The sequence below is a fragment of the Pseudopipra pipra genome, chromosome 16 (genome assembly GCF_036250125.1).
Source record: "Pseudopipra pipra isolate bDixPip1 chromosome 16, bDixPip1.hap1, whole genome shotgun sequence".
Lineage (NCBI taxonomy): Eukaryota > Metazoa > Chordata > Aves > Passeriformes > Pipridae > Pseudopipra > Pseudopipra pipra.
In genome coordinates, this window is record NC_087564.1 from 11,596,074 (window position 1) to 11,619,342 (window position 23,269).

The 23,269-nt window shown below is 45.2% G+C and overlaps 1 protein-coding gene across 3 annotated transcripts in view; it reads left to right on the plus strand.

Moving 5' to 3' along the window:
• ELFN1 (extracellular leucine rich repeat and fibronectin type III domain containing 1) overlaps nucleotides 1-23,269 on the plus strand; it is a 105,419-nt gene that overhangs the window by 34,568 nt on the left and 47,582 nt on the right. The gene's annotated exons all lie outside the window — the stretch shown is intronic.

Sequence of the window (23,269 nt, forward strand, 5' to 3'; positions counted from 1 at the left end):
GAGATTTCCACCAGAGAGCTAAGAAGTTGGCATTTAGCTGAAGAGGAGAAAACATTTAGTTTTCCTTGGGGAGAAAATCCCTCAAAACCCAAGAAAACACCATTTTCTCAAAGCAGAAGGAGGGAGCTCCTGCCACGTTGTATTCCTGCCTGAATGGAGGCTGTATGCCTGGGACAGTGTGTGTGGTCAGTCGAGTCTACAGGAGATGGATTAGCCCTTTCCTTTTGTGGAGGGTGATCTGGATAATTTGGGAAGGAGATATTTGTGTGCGTGTGATGAAGGGGTGACTTTGTATGTATGGGCCGTGTAACATCAGTTCCCTATTTGCGGAGAATGTGTCTCAATCCAGGCATTTTTGGGGCTGACGTGCAAAGCAATGGTGACTGGTCTATGGTGGCGTCCCCAGAGAAAGAGCAATGGGTGCATCTCAATAAATACATCCTGAGAGTCCCACTAACTCCTCTGTCAGAAACAACATTGCTGTTAGCTCCCCGCAGGGAGAGGGACACACATGTTTTGGTTAGTTGGCTGCATCCCATTCTGTAAGTGTGGAGACACCAGGCATCTCTAGCCCAGCAAACCCCAGTTAGTTCTGGAAGCAGCACACGCAGGATTGAACTTGCTCTCCAAGGCGACAGTGGGGAAACCAGGCTTGAAAGGCATTTGTTTCCTGGGGCAGTGCAGAGTGCACAGCCCTGAGCCCAGTTCTGGTGCTCCCAGAGCCCCACAGCCTCCCTGAGAGGAGCAGAGGCTCCAGCTGGCCCCAAGAGGGTGTTCTTTGCTGTGAACTGGTTCAAGAGACTCAAGCTGGCAGCACTGGGGTGTGATAACTCCACCTCAGTGCTGTAGATGCCAGCAAGCTCCATCAACTAAAATCCCAACCGGGTCCTTAAACAGCTGTTAAAACCATCTCCAGCAAGCTCCATCCACCTTTAGATGCAGACCCAAAGTCCCCACTTGCATCCCCAGCTTTACCAGCTTGCCCCTAGATGGGTCATTAGTAACTTGGCTGCATGTGCCTTGTGGCCAAAAAGCTTTTTTTCAAGCAGGTTTTGCTCCTTGTTGTCCAGTTGTCCAAGGTTACTGTCTGCCCATGAAAGTGGATGGATTTCCATGGAGCCAGGACTGGCATGTAGCCATCAGTCTTCTCCTTTTCTCACCCAGGTGTGAAACGCTATCACCCTGGCTGCAGTGGGAAACTGATGGAGCAGAGGGGATGCTTAGTTACAGAGAAATCCTTTACTGGGGGCAGCTTCAGGTGCAGGTGAGATTCCAGCAAATAACTGAACTTCTTTGTTAAACAGCATCACCCAAGGGGGGCTGTTTTGATGCAGATGCTCCCTCCCTGCTGCAGTGGTGCCCACCTGAGCCCCAACCCCAGTCCTGGCCCAGCAGCTGCTCTGCCCTCCAGCTCCTCACTGCAGGGGCTTTGCTTCATTAACTTTCTGATAAGTTGAGAGTTCAGTGCTGAGTCTTAAGAAATTGGCAATAAAGCCAAGCCTGCATACAAGGGTAAAAATAGCCCTAATAATTTAGGCAATTAGTTAATTAGCTTCATTTACTTGAAAGCACAGAGTGGCGTGGGAAGATTTTTCTGCTGGTTTTGTTATGGTTTTCCCATTCACTTTGTTTGCTTTTCCCTTGCCATTTTCTCTGCTCCCTGACATAGATATGGGGAACCACAGCATTCTAAAGTGATGTAGTCAGGGAAGAGAATGCCAGCCAGGACAGCAGGCTGCACAGAGCCAGGGAAGTGCTGCAGGGAAGCAGGACTGGTTCTGGTATCCAGGCTCAGTGTGTCATCATGTCATATTGGGAAGCAGATTGCTTCACTGCAATATGGTTTGGTGGGCATAGGGGTCTTTTCCAACATTAAGGATTCTATGATTCTTTCAGTGCTGTCCTTTCCTCATCCCACCTCTGACCTTCCCTGCAGGTAAAGGCTGTGGCACACTCAGGATGTCTCACAGCTGCTTGGCAAATACCCCACTGTTCATAGCATTGCTTGTTTGTTCCCAGATAGACCAATTCCTATCTAGTCCTTAGACTAGAACTGTCTGACGTGTGAAACGAGGCAAGATAAAACAGGCATTTACTGGGGGGAACTGGGATGCTGGAGTAGCACAAGGCAGAAGGCAGGGGAACTAGGTTTGGTCCTTAACTGCTGGTGAAACAGCATCCTGTTGTTTGCCTCTACCTGCCAGCCCCATGGTTACTGCATCCCTTGGTCCTCACTGCTCCCACCCAGCCCCTGTGGAACACTTGTGGTTTCTAGTCTGAGCTGCTCAAAGCCTTTGTCTTTGCCTCTTGTGTGGCTGCATAAACTCACCTGATCTGGGAGAGCTGGTGGTCAGGTCCCTTCCATCCTCCTCTGATTCACACGAGTCCCATTCATTACTGACCTGAGGAGCTGAATGAATTCTGTCTTTCTGAATTATTTCTGAAGACATTAGATCTTCTCAAATTCTTCATCTTCCCCAGAAATGACAGCTTGCAGGCACCTGGGAATAAATGGTGCCTTGGAACAATTTCATTGTTTCTATTCCAGGCAACAGGAATTCCTCAGATCTTGACATCAGTCCCCAAACCCTGGCGTGTTAGCATAACCTCCAGACAGCTGAGTTTCTTGACCCAGAAAAAGGATGGGATTTATTATGAACCCTGGGAGACCAGTGTCCTTGTAGCTCATGTACCCTAATGGTGTGCAGCATATTGTGTGCTCCTCTGCCTGGAATTTTCTTGTCGAAACAGCTCTCTGTCAGCAAATGCCACTTCCCCAAAACAGGCTTATGTGTGTGAAATCAAATCAATGTTGATTAATTTTCGGTTTGGAAAGAAGAAGGAAAAAAAACCACATTAAAAATGTCAAGATGCCTTCTCCTTTCATTCTTGTGAAAAGGGCTTCAATTCTTTATCTCTTAATGACCTTTTGTTTAAAGCCTTTGTGTTTTATAAGAACTATTCAAAAAACGATGAAGCAAAATGAAGTGTTACATTTCTTTTGAAGCAAAATTTGTCCATTTCCTTGAACTTTTTTTTGGTAATTATTATTTAAAGGGAGGCAGGAGTCGCACTTCTTCTCTCTCTGATTTTTTGCCTTTTTGTCCTAAACCCATGCATACTTCCCAAGACCCAGGCATACTTCCCAAGGCTGACACGTGCCAGCCTCTCTCCCTATGCGGAGACAGCTCTGACTCGTGCCTTGACCCAGCTCACATTGTCAAACCTCCCTCGGGGTGCTGATGCCGGAGCCGAGAGTCAGGGTCAACCCTTTTAGCCCTTCTCGGGGCTGGCACCGCTCTCCGCTGGCACCGCAGCGTCGGTGACCTGCAGGCGCGTCCCCGCTCGGCTCCCGGCGCTGCTACACGTGTTTTTGTCAGCTCGGGCTCCTTTGCTTCACCGAGTTGGGATGAGGGCATCCCAGAGCTGCGGCTCGGGCCGACATGCAGGCACACACACGGTCATGCCATCAAAGCGCGGCTGCATCCCGCTGCCCTCGGGAGCGCGGAGCACTCAGCCATCCCGGGCAGCTCTCAGCTCTGACTCCCTCTCCCTGGCAGCCCATCTCCTCTGTACCTGCTGCTCCCTTCACGGAGACGTTGTCTCATGCTGAGCGCAGCATTCCCCAGCAAGTCCAGCTAATCAAAAGGCTTTGAAAGAAAATTACCTTAGTTGCTCATTACATTTTTTTTAATGAGCGTCTCTCATTTGACTGGCTAAATGAGACCAGTTGCTGGCACAAAGGCTTTCAGCACTTAAAAGGGGCTTACGAAAAAGATGAGGACATTTTAGCAGGGCCTATTGTGATAGGACAGGGAGTGACGGTTTTAAACTAAAAGAGGGTTGATTCAGACTAGATATAAGGAAGAAATAAGGGTGTTAAAACACTGGCACCATCCCTGGAAGTGTTCAAGGCCAGGCTGGATGGGGCTTTGAGCAACCTTGTGAAAGATCTCCCTGCCCATAGCAGGGGAATTGGACTACATGACCTTTAAAGGTCCCTTCCAACCCAAACTATTCTATGATTCTGTAATTCTATGATTTTTATTTTATTTTATTTTAGCCAAGGGTGATGTATCAGCACATGGGTAGGACACTGAGCTTTCTCACCTGGCCCAAAAGTCCTGCCTTTGTTAAGAGATGCAGGGCACCAGGATTCCATGGTGGAGGAGGTATTTGTGGAGAGAAGACATTTGCACTCGTGCAAACTGAGTGTAAATCATCATGGACTATAGCACAGCCCTGTTGTGTAGCACACACAGTGTGCCTTGTGCAGCTCCAGCTGCAGGCTGGAAAGGCAGGAGAGGAACACAAAGCATTTGGGGCAGGTGAAGGTGACACCAAGGCACAGTCAGTTGGGGTAAAACATTTATTGCTGTGGCAACTTATTTATAGAGCTGGTCCACATTGATTCACCCATATTAAGGGTTTTTGTTTAGGCTTTTCTTCATCCTGGGAAAAAGTTTTTTGACCTACATAAAGAGGTTTGAATAAAGCTTTAGCATCCTTCAAAATCACTCATAAAACTTTAAAAAAAATTTTGTTTTCGAGTTATTTGAAACTAGTATAAAAAAATTCACTCTGGTTTTGTTAGTTTTCCTTTCCTTATTTCCTTTTTTTTTTAAACTCTAAGTAAAAAGCAGAGTAGTGGGAGAGAAAGGAGAAAGGAGTCATTAAAGAAAACTGAACATTTCTACTTGAAAGAACCAGAGTTGAACTGGAAAATGTTCTTTCAACTTAAAGGAAGAAAAATCAGGAAAAAGTTTTGTCTGAAGGGTAAATATAAACGTTTCCAGTGAAAATGTTCTGAAGGGAGAATGGTTATTTTGGAGCATTTCTCTTCCCCAGCCCCATGGGATGCCCTTAGTTGTGCACTTAAAAATCTGAGCTGCACAGATCAGAGCCAGCGAACGCCTGGGTTCCTCCTTGGGACTGTGAGTTTCCTGCTGTTGCTTGGGGGGACAAACTCTCTGGATGGGGGTGCAGAGTTAGCAAGGGTTTGCTCCCAGTTTTAACCTCTGGAGCAGGGATTTCATCCATGGACAGGGCATGATCACTCTCTCTCACAGTTAATGAAGCCTCCTGTCTTAACTGACAGTGTGAGGGTCGGTTTCAAAATCATGGAGCCTTTTATTTAATCTGCATATCTTCCTGTTGCAGAGAGCCCAGCACTCCATGTATGCATCACTTTTCTTTCTCCTGGCACCACATCCCTCTCTGCCTTCCGACACATATGTCTCTCGCTGGAATTTTTTTCTCCCAGCCTCCAGCACTGAAACAGCCGAGCAGCATTTGTGTGTCTCCAACAAGTAGCCACTGAGCCTGAGAAATGCATTAGCTGCCTGACCTGGTTCCAGCCAGGTGTGAAAAGATGCAGTGGCTCTGGCTCCATTCCACCTTTTCTGACCATGTGAGGAGAGGCAGAAGGCTTCTCCTCTCTCCACCGGTTTGCATCATTCAAGTCTACTTTAAAAAAAAAAAAAAAGGATAGAAGTGGTGAGTGGATAGACAGAGCCAATCATGAGGAAAGCTGGGCACATTAAAAGGCATTTACTGGGCTTTCTGTACTAGAAATGAAAGAAAAACCCTTCAGTTAGCCGTCTGCCCGAGAAGCTGAGCAGGAAGGGATGAAAGCTGAGATGCTTTTGCAGAAGCAAAGGGAAATCGCCAGCCACGAGACGGTCTGTGGGCTCTGAGTCAGGAGGCAGCGTCAGAGGGGTGTTCAGAGTGTGGTGCTGCAAAGTGAGGAACCCTCTGTCCAGCTTTTCTGCCTTCCTCCGATTTCTTCTGCAGCTCTCCTTCTTGGGGATGTTTCTACAATCCTAAATTCGTGCTCAGAGCATGGGACCTTCACCTCATCGAGTGCTGATACTTTTGTCTGGAGCAATCAGCTTGTCTGTGTGCTTGGAGGGGGGTGGTGTGGGATGTGGCTGCTGGGCAGCAGGATTACAGCTTCTGGTCCTCATCCTGCACAGCCAAGGGCCTCCTGCCCCATGCCTCCGTGCCCTGTATATCAGTACACCCTGGCAATGCTTTGGGTCACTTGTCACCATTTTGTAAAGCAAACAAGTCACCTGGGAAGGGAAGCAGCAGCTGTTCTGCTTCCTGAGGCTTCAAGCATCCTCTCCTTGCACACACACGCACACAGAGGCTGCCTTTACCTAACAAACAATTATTTAACAAAGTATGCAAATAGTATAATTACTGTTATTTGTTTAGCTGTTATAAGTGTTTGAAATGTAAATGTCAACTTTGGGATTTTTGCAGGGTATGTGTGTGTTGTTGGCTTTCTCTCTCTTGCGTGTGTTCTCTCTGGATTGCAATTTGATGAATTTCTCCTTGTCCTAGAAAAAAAAGCTAATGTGATTTCTCTGCGATTACAGCAGAAGATGCCGAAGTGGGGATTACTCACAGTAACTCCTCTTACTTAGCAGATCTGAGTGGGAGGCAGGATTCATTACACCGAGCAGAGAAACAAAGAGGAAATGTCTTTCAGCTGACTGCTTGTGTCTGCCGAGGCAGCATCCTCACCAGTGCCAGGGCTTCCCTCCCTGGAAGGCAGAGGGTCAGGCAGGGCAGTGCCGGCGATGTCAGGATCTTGGCAGCAGGCTCACAGGAACCTGTTCCTGGCCTGCCACAGCTCCTCCACGCACAGGAGGAGTGATGAGGAAGAACTCTGGTATTCTAAGAGGTGTTTTTTCCTCTGCAGGAGACTGGAGAAATAGAAATTATATTACAGCCACCCTGGCATGGATTTATGCCACCAGCATGCTCAGAGTAGAGCCCTGGTACTCAGTACAGTGATGTTTTCCAAGGGTATGTCCCATTGTCACCTGTCCTGGCTGGCATTTGGTATAAATGGAGCTCTGAGGAGATGGTTGTCAGTAGGTCACAGCCTGTAGTTCAGGCAATCAATCCAAGACTTTTTACCATTGCCTGGGAGTCAGTCTGTACTCTTGGTACTGAGTGGCTTTTGCACTCCAGTCTCAGCAGCTGGTCCATGCTGGAAAGGCTGTTATGAACAGGGCAGGGCCTCTGAAACTGCAGCACCTCTGCTGATATTTCACAACATTCCGTACCTGCTGGGCAGAACTCAACTGTGCTTGGGCTTTAGAGCTTCCTCAGATGCACAGCTCCAAGATGAATCCAGTTGGATTCATCAGCTGGCTGCAAGCCTGGCACCAGCTTTCCATTCAGATGGCTCAAAAGCCAGCCTAGGAGCTGGAGTGAAAGTGGAAAGGCTGCATCACTGCCATATCCCACTCTCCATCCCCTCCATGGCCCCTGTCTGCACAGCATGCTGGATGAGGAGCTTGTGGTTTTCAGGTGAATCCCAGGGAGAGGGTTAAGAGGTTTTCACCTTCAGTGTGAACCAGAGGAACTGGAAAGAGCAAGACAGTAAACACTGCTACCAGCTTGGCTCCTGAAGGAGCAAGGGGAGCTTCATGCCCAGCTCAGCACCGAGGATGAGCCCAGAACCAGGGCACTCACTGCTTGTGGCAGAAGATCAGGATCCAAGTCTGCTGGGATCAGTGGCTATGGCTGAGGATGGGTTGGGGCGTAAGCCTAGACAGGGTGGTAGTGGAGCACAAGCTGGGCCCTGTGGCATGGCTGCAGCACAGGGAGAAGATGCTGAGCCAGGCTCTCCTGATGCTTGAGGTTTCCCCCTGCTTTCTGGCAGGGCAGGAGTTGCTGGCACGGGAATGCCACTTTGGTGTGCTGGCTGAGTGCTAGGAGTTGGTGCCTGGCTCTGTTCATCTCCTAAATGGGGCTGTCCATGCTCTCTGGACCAGCTTGTTAGTGCCCTGCAGTCTGTGCTGGTACCTACAGCCATCAGCGATGCCTCTGGTCCCTGGACACACACACCAGACAGTTGGGCTGTGGGGTGGAACCAACAAAGCCACTTGTTTCTTAATTGCAAAGACAGGAATCCAGTGACCTTTGGCAGATTTCATAGCCCAGCAGGCTCGTGTAATTGAAGCTGGTGATGATTTGTCATGGCTCTAAGCTTTCCCTATCTATTTCATTCCTTGCTCCCTCAGTCTCTCCTGTTCCTTCTTTCTCTTTCCTTCTTTGTGATCTCATTATCTCCATGCCTCTCTGTTTTGCTCTCTTCAACCGTAGCACTTCCTGGAATGGGGAGGTACCTCAGGATCTATTTGTCTTGGAGGGATTTAGCTTTTACCTGTCACAGTATTTTCTCCACTTCACATCCATTATCCAAGAAAACCTCTTTCTACCCGTGACCAGGAGACCTGCACCTGCCAGAAAAATCCAGCCCATTCCAAGAGTAATCATAAATAATGCATTGCTGTGGTCAGTACCCCCAAGCAGCCATGAGCTCCAAATCCCAACTTTCCACCCCTATCAGGTGAAGGTTGAAGTGACATTATCACTTTTATTTAAATTCCCTCATAGGTGGCAGGTTCAATGCTATTAACATATTTCAATTCAAGCCATTCTTATTTTAATTAGCCTTAAGTAATTAGTTCTAATTCATTGCCATTTTTTGCTCTGCATATTTTGGGTTATTTACTTCCCTTGCTAAGTAACAATTTGATGTAATTATGTGCTACTCATTCTTTCTATTTACATATGCTCACTCACTCAGATTTCCTAGCTGAAATTTCAACAGATCCTTTGAATTCCCTCTCGAATTGTTTTCTGAGTTGTCAGCGGTGTGGAAATTGTGGGGTGGAAAGAGAATTGATCCTCTTCTCTGGACATCCCTGGTGCCAAAGGCAGTGACAGTGCATGTGAGCACCTGGGCTGGCAACGGGCTGTTCTTGGCAAGGAAGGTCCATTGCCAGGCTTTGTTCCTGGGAGTCTGGATTCCCATATGAAAGGAGTTTGGGGACTGTATCCAACTCTTTCTGTCTTCCTCTTGGGCTGCTTTAGCCCAGATGCCAAAGGGACCAGTCACTGTTGCCGCTTCCTTTCATTTTCTTTGTGCAGCCAAAGATGCTTTGGCTTTCCAGAATGGAAATGCCCTGGCTTTCCAGAAGGGCAGTGCCTCTGTTGCTCAAAATCTTTACACACCCTTTAAGATCTAGTATTTTTTTAGACATTTTGGGTACTGTAAGGAAATTTGTCACACTTATATTTTTCAGTTTTTTCTCTGGAATGTACTTTTATCTCCGCAGTAATTTTCATAATTCCACTGAAGGACCATATTCTTGTCTTCTTTCCTCAAGGATTGCACTTTTCTTAGCACCTCTCCGTAGCAGAGATTCTCAGCGGGTTGTGGTTCATCTGTCAGAGGCTGTTTGCTGATCAGCTCCTCTGAATCCATCTCTTTCACTCCCTCAAAACTTGATTCTGAGAGGTCTTAACATGACTTCCTGCAGATCCTGCAAAAACTTGGATTTCATGCTCACATGGAGCGTGTTTATACCTGTGTGTATATGCCTCACAACTTTTAAGTGCATTATCCAATTTCAGCCGAATTTGATAGAGGGTAGCAATCTCAAAAATAGCAAGTTCCCTCAAGGTTTGAGCAGACAGGCAGAGGTAGAAGAGAGATGCCCTACTTCTACGGAGGAAAAAGCTGCCATGTTGTGCTGAGCCTTTATTTGATGCCAGTGAATCCATTTGGGAGAGAGCACACATCTCAGCACCCCACCCACAGGAGGGACTTCAATCAGCACATGCACCTTCTTGGTGCCCAAGTCAATCAGGCTCAAGGAAAGCAGGATTTCACAGTTCTGGTGCTCATGGAACTACTTGTTTTTTTCAAGTAGCTATTTCGCTGAAATCTTATCAGCCCTTTGAATCCATGTCCCATTAGCAAATCCTACTTGCTTCATGAATATGCACGTTTACAATGTGTAGCATTGGCTTAACTGCTCCCATTGAAGTTGATAATGAAACTCCTGCAGACTTCAAAGAGAATAGTCAGGCGATGCTGAGTGCTTTGGAAAATCCCACCCCTTGTTGTTATTTTATTCTTAATACATCCACTCAGGAGCCGTGGGATGGGACTAAATACTCAAGAACGAGTAAAGAGGAGAAAAAAAAAAAGAGATCAAAGAGCCAAAAACTAAAATTCAGATTCTGAGGTAAATATTTGAGGACCTGTCCTATTTGAGACTCACTGTGAGAGCAGTTCTCCTTTTGTGTGAGGAAGGGTCACAAATGGCTGCCCTGAGGCATGAGAGTCACTACACACCTCACACTGGCCTCCATCCATGATCTCCTCATGGAGGCCATCCGTGGAAGTTTAGATCTGAACGATGGGACCTTCAAATTGTGTCAAGGCTACACATGATCATGAGTTGGATTAGAATTGATTCCTTAAATTCTGTCCCCACACTTGAGTTTTCAATGTCAAGGAGGGTCTAGAGAGGGTCTGATCCCCTCTGCCATCACCAGGACATTGCAGAGACCCAAAGCATCCCACGGGTTATCAACTAGCAGACTACCAGTCTTTTCAATTCCATCTGAAATGATCCATTTCTCCACTCCCCTCTTGCTGTGAGTTGTGCAGGAGTAAGGTGTTGCAGAGTTCTACAGCCTTTCAGCTTTTTTTCCAGACGAACTGTGTTCTTAGGTCTCCCTTTTCCCCACAACTTGGTACCGTAGCATCCAAACTGCCATGGGGAGGTGAAGGTTCCCTACTACCACCCAATTTAGTGGAGTGCTGTGTATGCAACTGACGTCAAGGAGGCATAAACAAGCTTAGAATTGTAACGCACGGGTGATTTCCACTGGGCAGAACTCCCTTGACGTAAACACACATTCACCTGTTTTGCTGAATCAGGGCACGTTCTTCTTACAGGCACTTCGTGTTTCAGTGTCGGCTATTTTGGTATTTTCTTCTCCTAAGATTATTTCCACTGGAAAGAACACAGTATTTTTCATTCCAGCAGTATTTTTGGTAACAGTTACTATTTCCTGACAATATGTCTGTATTTTAGGACAAAACCAAATTACATGTTGGAAGCTCCTTTTCTCACTGCAGTTTCTCCAGCACTACTCATGAGCCAGTAACATCAAGACCATAATCTGGAAGAGGCACAATAGACGCTATATTAAGTTTTATACAGACTTGCCATCAAATTACATGCAATAACTACTTGATCATGTTGTATCAATCTGTTTTTGCCTGTCCATTTGAAAAGCAATTGCTTTTATCTTGATGGCTTATTTTTTTTAATTCAGACCTTGCAAGGATTTTACCAAGAGTTTTTTGTCTGATGACAGCAGAATTATCCTATTCATCTGGTTTATTACAATATGATTTTGTTAGTGCGTAGTTGCATGAAAAGGGGTATTTGTGAAAAGGACCCTTTTGTTGTTACTCATTTTAATTGTTTCTCTGATTTTTGTCTTTTATTATCTGTTCCTTGAAGTTTATAAAAATCTTGATAGCAGTTAGAACTTGATGTTGTAAAACAGTCATGTTGGAAACAGTGACAAATATTTTTTTTCTTTTGCTCTCCTGCCTGCCACCATGCTCTAGAAAACTGTAAATTTACCATCAAACTTCTGCGGAGTTAGAACCTCTCTTTTAAGGCCTCTCTTTTAAGAGATAAGATTCTACTCCCTGGCTGCACCATATAATCAATATTATCATACTAATCCTTAGTACTTTGTGTAATCTTCAAGGCTGTTTTCCTAATATAAGTGCTTTAGGAGAAAATAGAAGGATCATAATTGTGGAAGATTGTATTTTGTTACCTCTTTTGCCCATTCCCTGATACCAAAAGGGTTAATTTCCCCATGCTCTATATCTTGTACAAACTTTGTATCAGTGCAATTAATTCAGTTTGGTGAGCACAGAACAGGACATTATCTAACAGATTTTTCTTGATGATCAATTCCTTTATCTTGGTCATGGAAAGACCTAAAGGGGTTGAAAGAGTCTCCAGTCTGGATTAGATATAAGTTATTCCTAATTTACATCCCAAATATTTGTTGTTCTGGTCAGTACTTGAAGCTTAATATTTTATTTTTAGCTTTTCTCTAAAAACAGTTGTGAAGAACCATACTTGACTCAATAGGTTTTATTATTTAAAAAAGCCTGTATAATTATGGTTGCACTATTTTTCCAAGTGCCAAAGAAATCTTGGATAGTTGCAGAAGTAATTCAAAGAATGAGTAGAAATGATGAAGGAAGAAGTTCACACGAATGATGCCTGGTTGGAACCTGTGTGCTTTGTTCCAGATTGCAGTTTTGTTCTGAAACTTATATAAAAGCGCCTTATGGGATGAAACTTTCAGGTGTATTAAACCCATCCCATAATGTTTATTTTTGTGTATGGACAGGAGATTACAGCTTCTGTATTAAACTTCCAAAGTCATCATCAAAAGCGATCGTTACTTTTTTTGAATACTTTGTAGTCTGGTATCTGTCCTACACGAGTTAATTCATGTAAATCTAAAGAAGTGGTTGCAGGCAGGATGGCATCAGAAATATGGAAATAGAGCATCTGGGTAGAAAGGGTAGGTTTGTGCAACGTTCCCGTTGAAATTATTTTTTCCTGCCAAGTGAACAGATGCAGTGAAAACAGACAGTCTTATCGGCAGCCTTTCTTTTGGGGAGATTAAATGAGTGAATGATCTATCAAAACATTATTTCATTTGATTAAACAGAAGATATTTATAGCATTGCTAAATATAAACCAAACTGAGGGGGGGGGGGGAGGAAAGAAAGTTCACAAAGAATGGGCACTCTGCACAGTCAGGTGCTTTTCCTGTACCCAAAAGTATTTTTAAATTCCTATTTCTTCACCGAGGCTGAGTGAGTGCAGTTCACTGCACACGAGGGTGTTTAGCAGACTACAGTCCTGATGCTCATATTTTGGTTTGATGCTATGAGCTGCAGTATGTTTGCTTATAGATTTCCCTTTTTTTTTCACGTTACAATAACAACAACATACCTAAGGGTTTCAAGAGTCTGCCTTTTTCTTATGTTACAGTACAAGTTCTGGAATAAATACCTGGAAAGCCTGAAAATTTAGCAGTGAGATAATAGAATAATTTGTATCTTGCAGGAAAATACAAGATTTTGACGCTTGGTTGCATTCTGAATAGAATATTAAGCTATTATTAAAATATATTTTGGGTTAATTTTAATGTCATTTAAATATGAATGTTTAAAGGTTTTGTTATGAGATAAAAATAGAAATGAAAAATTATCCCAAAGTCTTGCAAATGAAATGTTTGATTTTTCAAAACATTTCTAATTCTTTTAAAATGTGATTTTGCCATAATTAATGTCATGAGAAATTTCAGCTTTGTCGAAATGCAACTTTCTGCTGGGGAAGTGAACTAACACCTGACCAGGACTGCCTGGCTGCAGAGCTAGCTGGTCACATTTGGTTCCTTTTTCGAGAATTAAATGTTTTTAGGCTTTTGACCATTGGTATGATACTGTAATGTTGGACTTTTTGTTTTCTGTCTTTTTTCCCAACTGAGCTACATCTTCTTATTTTGCGTTTGTTCTGAAAAATTTCCATATTTTTGTACTTATATATAAACTCCCTTGTAATAAGGCAAGGCAAACCCTTTTATCTTACTGCCCCTTTCATGGAAGTCTCATTTGGCCATTTTTATTTGTGATTTTGTCTTTTCCCTTGATTATGAGTTGAGATTTATGTTAGACTCTTTAGTATTCTGTCTTGCTTTTGGGTTACTCTGTTCATCTTTGGAGCCTGTTGTCTCTGTAGTTCTTTATCAGGGGAGGCATGTTTTTTATATCTGTATTTTCTTTACATTGTTAGCAATTCCAAGAATTTTCCTGATATAAGAATTTTTGCTCCTTCATATAAGATATAAGATCATGAGTAATCCTGAGTCATTTAATTCTAAAATATCTTTTCTAAGATGGTCAAGCTGACATTTGTGTTCTCTGTCAACACAGTATTTGAGTCTAATACTGTATTTTCCCTTCTTTCCAGTGAACAATCTGAACCAAAGGATATCGTCATCTGAATGTTTTTGCTCAGATATTTAAATGCTAGTAGGGAAGATGACTATTGACTTTTCACTTAAATGATGTAGTCTTCTGCAAAAATCAATTTTCCTTATATATTCACCAGCTGTATTTAAGAACTAGCATTTGGCTAGCGCTTTTCAGGATTTAAAATAGAAAAATCTCCCATGCAGTGGCTTTCCTTGAGAGATATCCAACACTTTACAGTCACATTGGTCTGTTTTTAGATAGAGGAAAATTAAGGCACAGCTGTAGAAACTTTTCCCAGGTAGCTCCAGTGGCTGAAGCAGGCAGGAAAAGAGAAACCAAGTCAAAAAGGAGAAAACCAAGGGTGCTGTACCTGTCCTGCTGGATTGTCTTATCATTAAGTAAATCTGTTCAGTTCACAGGAGTCTAATTTCTGCCACCAGGCCCTAAGGAGCCTGTGTGTTCCATGTTCCCTGACAGACAGACAGATGCACCCTTTGCATGTCTGCGTTACTTTTGGTATCAGTGTGAATGGAAGGTCTTGCTCAACCCTCTCTTGAACACAATCCCAAAAGCATCATGAACAGCCTCTTAAATACATATGATCCATCTTGATTTTCCGGATGAGTCAGGAAAAAACACTGGGAATTTTTTTCTGACAGGTGTAAGCCAATTGGTATGGAGAACCAGAGTCTCTAAGGCATTTCCCTGGCCCCTAAGGAGCCCCCTGGCTTCCAGCCATTGGCTTTCTGTCGTCAGCTGCATTCTGTTTCTGGCAGTAGTACGCCCCAGGAAAGAGCACAAATCTTTCTCCCTGTGAATTAAAGCTCACAATTCTGTGTAGTTATAAATCCTCCATTTTTATCTTTAGCCTCATGAATTTTATTCCCAGTCTTCCTGCACATTTGTTGGTTTTGGAGGAGGGTCCTGACATACTTTTCGTAATTCAGCTGCCCTGCTCAGAACCAGTTGCAAACATTTCTTTTAGAAAATATTTATGGGTGGCAGGCTGGCCTTCCTCTGGTGACTTCTTCTTCCATTTATTTTCCTATTTGAATTTTTCATGTTGATCTTTGAAATTGTGATGTCTGGTTGTTCTGTAGAGTTTCTGGGTTCCCAGTCCTGGGTTTTGCACAGATAACACATCCCATGGTATATTGCAGGAGTCAAGTCTGGAGAGGTTTGGGCATGATGTCTATAAGAGGTGGCTTAGATGGCTCTAAGACCTAAGACCTTAGATAGTACTAAGGTCAGTCTTCTGAGAGGACTGAAACTGGCTTCTGCTGAAGTCATGGAAGTAGTAATCTCATTTATTTCTGATAGACTCATAGCAAGAAGCCTCCTAGAAGACAGTAGGATTATTTTTGCAGAGTAGGTTATTAGCATTGACCCTGGACTGTGGCAAAACTGAGACATAAAACTTTTCGTCTACAAAACAGCTCTTAAGGTTGTAACCAAACCCTTAAAATTGCAAGACATGGCTGCTCAAAACTGGGTGTGGGTACAAGAATACAGCTGATATCTCAGAACTAAGTTGTTGGTTTGTAGAAGTTTGGAACTGCTAATCTCAGGAAAACCCAGGCTCAGTAAAAGGCTTGACCTTTTAGAGGCTGCACTCAGCTGAGAGACCAGTCCTTGCTTTCCTCCCAGAACTGCAAAATTACAACTTTCAGGTCACGCTCTGGAAGTGATTGGGTGTAATGTGTACCTTTTGCGTGACATAAACAAGCTAGATGAAATGATCAGGTACCAGCGTGGCCTCAGGTCTTAGTTAAATACTGAGATCACCACAGTGTGTGCTTATGATGATTTCTCCTCCCCCATCTCCTGTCTGCTGAGGAAACTGCTTTTATTGTGTCTGTTCACTGTAGGTGTTGGCCAAGTGCTCCCAACCTACCATCACTGTGACACTGTATTGCCACGACTTGGGTTGCTTTCACCAGTCAAGCACTGCCTGTTTTAGCATTAGGAAGGTGAGGTGTTTAGGCTAAGTTCATCTAGACTCCTTCATAGTTGGTGGAGAAAGTTGAACACCTCCAGAATGTAATTCATCCCATCCAAAAATAGACGTCTAAGACAGGAAGAATGAATCACTCTCTGGGGGTTGGTGCACATCTCTCTGTTCACTGATGATAAAAGAAGTCTAGACAATTACCTTAACCTAGACACCCAGCTGTAAGCCACCTTCAGCTGCGTGAGATCTAGCTGTGCTTTCAGGTCCCTAAAGACAGATTTCAACCCCCCTGTTCAAATGTGAAGTAGCTTTCTGATTTCACAGCAGCTTTCAAGCTGAAGTCACCGACAATCAGAATCTCAGTGAGCCACATATGGCAGTTTTACCATAACTGAATAGCTTTTTAATGAAAGGGTTTTTACCCTCAGTCCCATCTGGGAGTTATCCATGAGAAGCTGATGATGGTTTGAGAAATATTTCTTTCTATTACTTGCTGAATCATTGCCACCATTAAGTGTTGCTGCATAATTTCCTCATGAGGAGTCTGTTGCATGTAGATAATACTCAAAATGTGGTCCCCATTGATTACTTTGATTGAACACACCACACACGATGTCTGCCATGAGCAGGAGCACAGCTCTTCAGCTGGTAGTTGCAAACGCTCGCATTTGGGAGTTCATTTCTCATGGTCTGAAATTCATCTCTCATCCTCACTCTTGCTTTCCCATGAGCTCAATTGTTAAGGCTTTTGGGGAAAGGCAGACAGGGAAAGGCAATGGATGACTGCAGAAGGCAACAGAGTAGCAACACCATAAGGAGCATCCATGAAGCCTCGGAGGAGACCACAGAGGAGGCAGCTGAGAGAAAGCCTCCAGCACTGGACAACCAGAGGGCTCCCATATCCACTGCTGCAGTTCCTCACTGCCCACCTTGTCCCTTGGAGATGACCATTGCAGGAGCAAAGCTGGCTGAGCAGTCTAGGGTGCTTGGATGTTGGCTGCTCCCCTTTCCAGCCCCTGTCTTTGAGCAAAGCCACCTCCAGCTGGTGCTCCCATGAAGAGACCAGACAGTGAGCAGAGGCAAGCACAGCCCAGCTCCAGCCCCAGGCCTTGTCCTGCTCCCAGGGGGTGATACCTGTTCCTGTTTGATTGCAGAGCAGACAGGTGAGGATGATGATGTCTCCAATGGGACAAATGGTTCACCAGCAGAGGTGAGCAGATATGTTGCTCCATGGGCAGGGTGAACTGGTGGAGAGGAGACTTCATGGTGCCAATTTATGTGTCTAAAGCTTCTAGCCCAGGCACGTTAGAAGGTTTGCAGACTATGCACCTTTGGCATCTCTGCAGAGAAGAACATCTCGGCTCACCTTGAAATACATGAAGATTTAACTCCTTTGACTTTTGCTTAGAGGTTATATTTTTCCCTTGCTGTTTTAAAAAATTCAGTTCAATGTGGAAGCACAGTCTTGGAGGAAAATACTGAAACTTACTGACCAATATGGTTAATGGAAAACATTCCCTTTTTCAAGATGTCTTTTGTCTCTCTCTTAAGGGAGATGGCAGTAAGTTTGAATGAATCATGAAATGTTTGGGGGTTTTCTGCATGTGTATGTGAATTTTCTAGTTGCCAGGAAAAATAATTTGCCCAGTGATGCTACAGGTGTCTCCTTGGCTCCCCTGCCAAGACATCTGCCCACTGCTGCCTGCAGGACCTCCCGATAGAGTCCAGGCCGAGGCAATGGATGTGTTTCTCTCTAGGACTTCCCTGCTTCATCCCTCACTGTGTCAGCGCTGAACACAGCCTGCCGAGATTCGAGCAGATATTCAAGGAAAGGTTCAGGTTTTCACCGAGCTCAAACTATTGTACAAGAAATACCCTGAAGCAAAAACAGATCCGTGAGACACCATCACACCGAGTCACTTCCCCCACCCCGGCAGGCACCATGCAGTACCAGACAAACTCCTCCAGATAGGATCCAGGCAGAGATGTTTGCTTAACACAGCAGCTCTTTGAAAAGGCAAATAAATGGACACTGAAGCTACACAGACGTGTCACTGTGCAGCGATTTCCGTTTAGCATTTACGTTTAGTGCCAGGAAACCCTGACTCATGAATATGAAATCAGAAGGAAAGGAAGAAAGCAGTTGTTCATTATTAGAGCTTCGAATTGGGCATGTGGTGGAAATTAGCACTAAAAACATGCAGGTTAAAAAGAGAGGGGCTGGCTCTGGTGGTCCAGGAGGCTCGAAGAGCCTGGCTCTTCAACCAGGGGATGTGCTTTTGTGGAGCACTCTCTGCTCTTGGGCTTTGCCCACGGGGTGTTGCTGATAGAGGGGAACCCTGAACCTCAGGGTTACCCATGATGAGGCTCTTGCTCATATAGAGGTGGGGGAAAGCTGGTCCTGAATATTCTTGGACATCCTCTAAATTTATGCTGGGGCAATGGTGAGCAAAGGCGGGGAAGAAGAGCCACTTAATAATTATCAGAAATAAGAGAAATAACCAAGAGCAACTTCCAGGAGAAAGGATTAACCTGATGGAAATCCTGAGGTCCCAAAAAGAAAGCTCACATTAATTGAGGTTCAGTGGGGTAAAAATGAAGGAACCCACAGCCTTGATCCTTCTGAAAGTGCCTGTCTCTGTCCCATACCTGCACCCTAGAGCTGAGAAAAGCCTCTGTGAGCCTGGGGCGAGTCTGGCTCCCTTCAACACAAGCTATCTTTCTTCCAGCCATGAAGGTGGGACACCATCCTTCTTTCTGCCCCTATTTCACCTTGAAAAAGCTGAGCTTGTTCTGCCTTGAGCCCTCAGTGCCAGGCCCCCAGGAGGGATGTGAGTCAGAATCACAGCATTATGGAATACCCATAGTTGGAAGGGATCCACAAGGATCATCGAGTCCAGCTCCTGGCCCTGTACAGGACAACCAACCTCAAGAATCACACCATGCACCTGAGGGCATTGTGCAAACTTTTTTTGAACTCTGGTAGGCTTGGAGCCACGACCACTTCCCTAGGGAGCCTGTTCCAGTGCCTGAACACCCGCCGGGTGAAGAACCTTTTCCTGAAATCTCTAAGAAGAGTGATGCTATCGCAGCAAATATTTTTGATGGTACCAGGAAGGAAGAAGCAAATAAAGATATTGCTGCAGGGCAGCAAGGGCTTGATTTCCAAAGCAGCTCCTTGCATCGAACCCTGGGAGCAGCTCAAGGCAGCAAGGAAGTGTGTCATCCCCACTGGTGTCTTCATCTGAAGCCGCCCAGCTGTGCTGTATAAGTACCCCTCTGTTTCCTTGCATTTTGGTAATTCCAGTGCCCTTAAAATATTACAAGAGCTAATCTATCAGCGTGGGGCACAGCAGCTCATGGTAAGAGCAGAACACTCAGCAGATCCCCCCACCCTGGAGGGTATGAGGTGCCAGGCAGGCTGGGCAGGAGGTTGGATGATGGGTTGGGTGGGCAAATGCACATGAGACCGACAGATCTGCCAAGTGTCCCTGTGCCACCTCTGCCCTCGGTGACAACACCGGATCATGGCTGTTTTGCAGACCCAGGCTTTGCCCTGAGGTTGGGCCATGGGAAGCTGCTGGCAGGGCTCTGCTCCACCCCGAGCAGCTATGACAGCTTCAGAGAGTCGTTAGCAAGCAAGGCGCGCTTGACGTGAATAATTAAAACACCTGCTGTGCTTTTAAATAGTTCAGAGCCAGCCTGTGAGCAATGGCTGCTGTCTTTGGAGGAGGCTGGAGGAAAGAGGAGGGCCGATATCCAGTGGAAAATTAAGGGCTTGATACTGCTTCTGGCAGGAGGAGGGATGATGCTGGCAGCTTCCACAGGAATGCAGGCAGTCCCTACTCCTGAGTGAGACTGGAGGCTGACACAGCTCTCCTTGCTGATGAACAGGCATCTTGGCACAAAACTCTCCTAAGTTTCCTCTCTGCCAAAGGTTTGAGCAGCAGTGGAGCTCAGCACCCATCCTTCCAGCTGCCCCAGGGCTCTCATGCTGGTTCAGCTCTCCAAACCTGTGGGATGAGGACACGGAGCAGGGGGATGGGGACAGCAACACAGCCTTGGGGACAGTAATTCACTCCACCAGCACTGGCAGCATGGGGCCCCTCTCCTGAGCACACAGAGGCGGGGTATGGGGAGGATGCTCTGCCTTTTCCAAAGATGCCATTTCCCCAAGATATCAGTTTGGCACCGAAATCAAAACAATTTCTGCATGAACAATTAACAAAGAGTTTCCTGCAGTCTCTCAGCAGCCGGACTCCCTCCATTCCTGTGGTGCTGTTGCTACTCCCAGCTGCCTCTGAGTTTTTAACAGAATAGCACTGAAGGCCCCTGTCCTCCACCACAGAGGAGCTTCATGGAGCAGGGGAAGATATGAAACACTGTGTTGGTGTCAGTGCTGCTGGAGCGTGGAGCTGGGAAGCTGTAAATCATCTCTTCTTGTGAAAAATTGAGTTTCTAGGCAGGAGATGGAGGGAAAAATGACATTCCCCATGAGTTAGTTTCAGATTGAATTAAACAATTGGTTGACCATAGCTATATTTTTTCTATATATATTTTTCCATGGAGAGCCTGGACAATTCTAATTTGGGGTCACTGTGATCTTTTTTCCTCTTTTTTTTTTTTTTTTTTTTAGTTCAGCCAATGATCCAAAAAATCAGTTATTTTCACAGCTTTGCCATGAATACCTCCAGGGCAGGTGAAAGCAAAGTTTTTAGTATAGACAGGGGAAAAAAAGGCTGTTTGGAGACTGGCACGGTGAGGGGGGAGGGAGACCTGTGTGCTGGTAGCTTTGCAACAGTGTGTGAGCAGCATCCTGATGGTTGGTCCATTCCCTGGTCCTATGTGGGGAGTAGGAGCTGCTGCCTGCCCCCCTTGCCCATGGCTCTTTGCCCAGGAAAAGCGAGGGCTCCTGAGCTGAAGATCAACAAATTAGTCTTCTTCTCCCCCATTGCAGAACGCTATCCATCTAAAGATTTCCTTTAATTTAGAGCCGTGTAGAGTTTGAAAAGCCCTTCAAGTTCGCTTGGGCTGATGAATTGGTAATTGAGTGTACCTGGATGTCGGTGCCGGCTCTGCCTCTCTCTGCATTTGTATCAGTCCATGTTTGTTTTCTCGAGCTGTAAATCACTGAGAGCTTGGAGAGGCTTTTATCAAATCCTGCTAGGAGCCAGTCACTTTCCCTTTCACAAACACATTGCTAATGCCACGTGGAACCCACTGGCTTTGCTGCTCATTTAAAAACAATGAGGATGTTATTAAATGGGAAAAAAAAATCCTTAGCAACGGGAGAGAAGGAGGAGGAACAGAATTGCTCCTGTCTCTCTGGTTTTTGCTCCTTTGGTCTAATATCTGTCCCATTGATCTCCTAATATGCTCTGCTTTGAAAGCCTGATTTATTGTCCCTCACTCTCTTATCTCCCTGCGCGTCTCAGTGTGATAGAGCACACATTGTTCTCGGCTTCATTAGCCACCAGCAGGTCGGCTGCCACCCTTGTTCCAACCCCACGAGCTGCTTCCCCCTCCTGGGCTGCACACCTGTGCCCCTTTCTCCACAGCCTCTGGCCTGCTCTGGCCAGCACTGGGCATGGGGAGTTAAGCAGGTTGTTTGAAGGAGTCAGGCTCTTCCTCTCAAGGTCTCCAGGTTCTCCAGTGTGTCCTTGGTGTCCACCTCTCCAGTGGCCTCTGAAGATACCTGGCCTTCTCCATCAGCTGTAGAGGACCACGTTGTCCATATCCATGGCTGATACTCAGTCCAGTCAATGTGCTCCAGTGCTGACAAACATGACAAAGGGAATTTCAGACACTAGAGGTAACACTCCTGATTTGCATTTCTTGGGGCCATTTCAGTCCCTCATCCAGTGGAGGAGCTGGAACAGCACCCCGTGACGGGTATAACCCATCCACCCAGCCTACATTTGAATATAGATTTTCAGTGAACTGTTAGAGTGCTATTTGCTCAGCAGAAAAAAAATTGCAAGTTAAATCCATTGACAAAGAAATGTGAGAACTTTGCAATCTGCATGTGAACATTTTGTGAGCATAAAATGAGGTGAAGTTTGCCAAACCGATTATTCATTATGAATTGTTCATTCAGCTCTAATTGCTTGGGTCTAGCTGTTGTTAGAAGGACTGTGTGATGCCTTTGTAGTACACAGCTAAGGTCAGAAAAGTGTTGGTAGAAATTACTTCATGTTAAGTCAAGCTTTTCTTTGGGTGTAATGGTGCTGTTCCTCCTTAGCTTAGAAAGAGCAGTAAATGATGCTGCCTGGCTTCTTCTTGGCCCTATGCAGCCCAGGTAGCTAATGGAGGGTGAGTGGTGCCTTATTGGCTCCCACTTTCTCTGTAGAAGGAATAATTAAATTCACCTCCAGAATCCCCATCTTCTCATATGTGGCACCATGCAACTTCCCTGCATCTTAGCTAAATGGATTAGAGATTACGCATGCCAGGATCACTGATGAGAAAGCACAAGCTAGAAAGTAACTGGCTTTCAGATTCCAGCTGGTATTTGCAAGACTTAGGTTTAGGAAAATCATTGCTTTTTTTGCTCCTAACCTGACAAACTTTGCCTGGAAACCCAGAGGAACAAGCACCAGGGAGCCCCACCGTCTGTCTTCCAGCAGCAATTTCTGAAATGGAACAACACTTTAAAGTCTTGCCAGTTCAGCCTTTCACTTTACAGAATATGTGCCCATCTCTAAAATACCAGGTTATTTTTCCTTACCCCCATAATATTCCCATCCAACATTCACTCTCCTGGAAATCACCAATCCAACATTCACCTACCTGCATTCAAATACCTGTCATTGTTCTTGTGCTATTGCCCTTCTCCTTCCAATTTAGAGATTATATTTCATAACTGACCTCCAACTACCTATTGCCTCCCTGTGACACTTCTCACCCTTGTCTACCTGATTGATTAGTCTATTATGCTCTCCACTCTTCTGATGACTTACAGATTGCCCTGTATCCGTCACAGGCTTCCTTTTGTTCTCTAATATTCTTGGAATTTTGGAACACCCTCCAGCTGCCATTCTCCCTCTCCATTCCCTGGCCTCTATCTGCCTCTCTTACAAATATCTGCTTTGGAAAAAGGAGAAGAAATCTTTTGTGAAATAAAGCCCTACCCGCTGTGAGTTCACACATATGCTGTTAAAAACCACTTTTAAGACACTGTCATTCTCAATGGGGCTCTTTATTTTCTTTGCACCATTTGGAGGTAATAAAACGTCACTAGACCAGGCTGTGATCAGTGACATGGCTTAGAAGGCAGCTTTCCCCAGAAAATTTCCTCACCTGCATAAGTCAATGACACAGCAACAGAGAGGGAGTGATGTTGTGTTTAAAGATGCATTTGGGTAGGAGGGTTTTGCCTCTGCTGGGGGAGAGGTCTGGGACGTGTCCCAGAT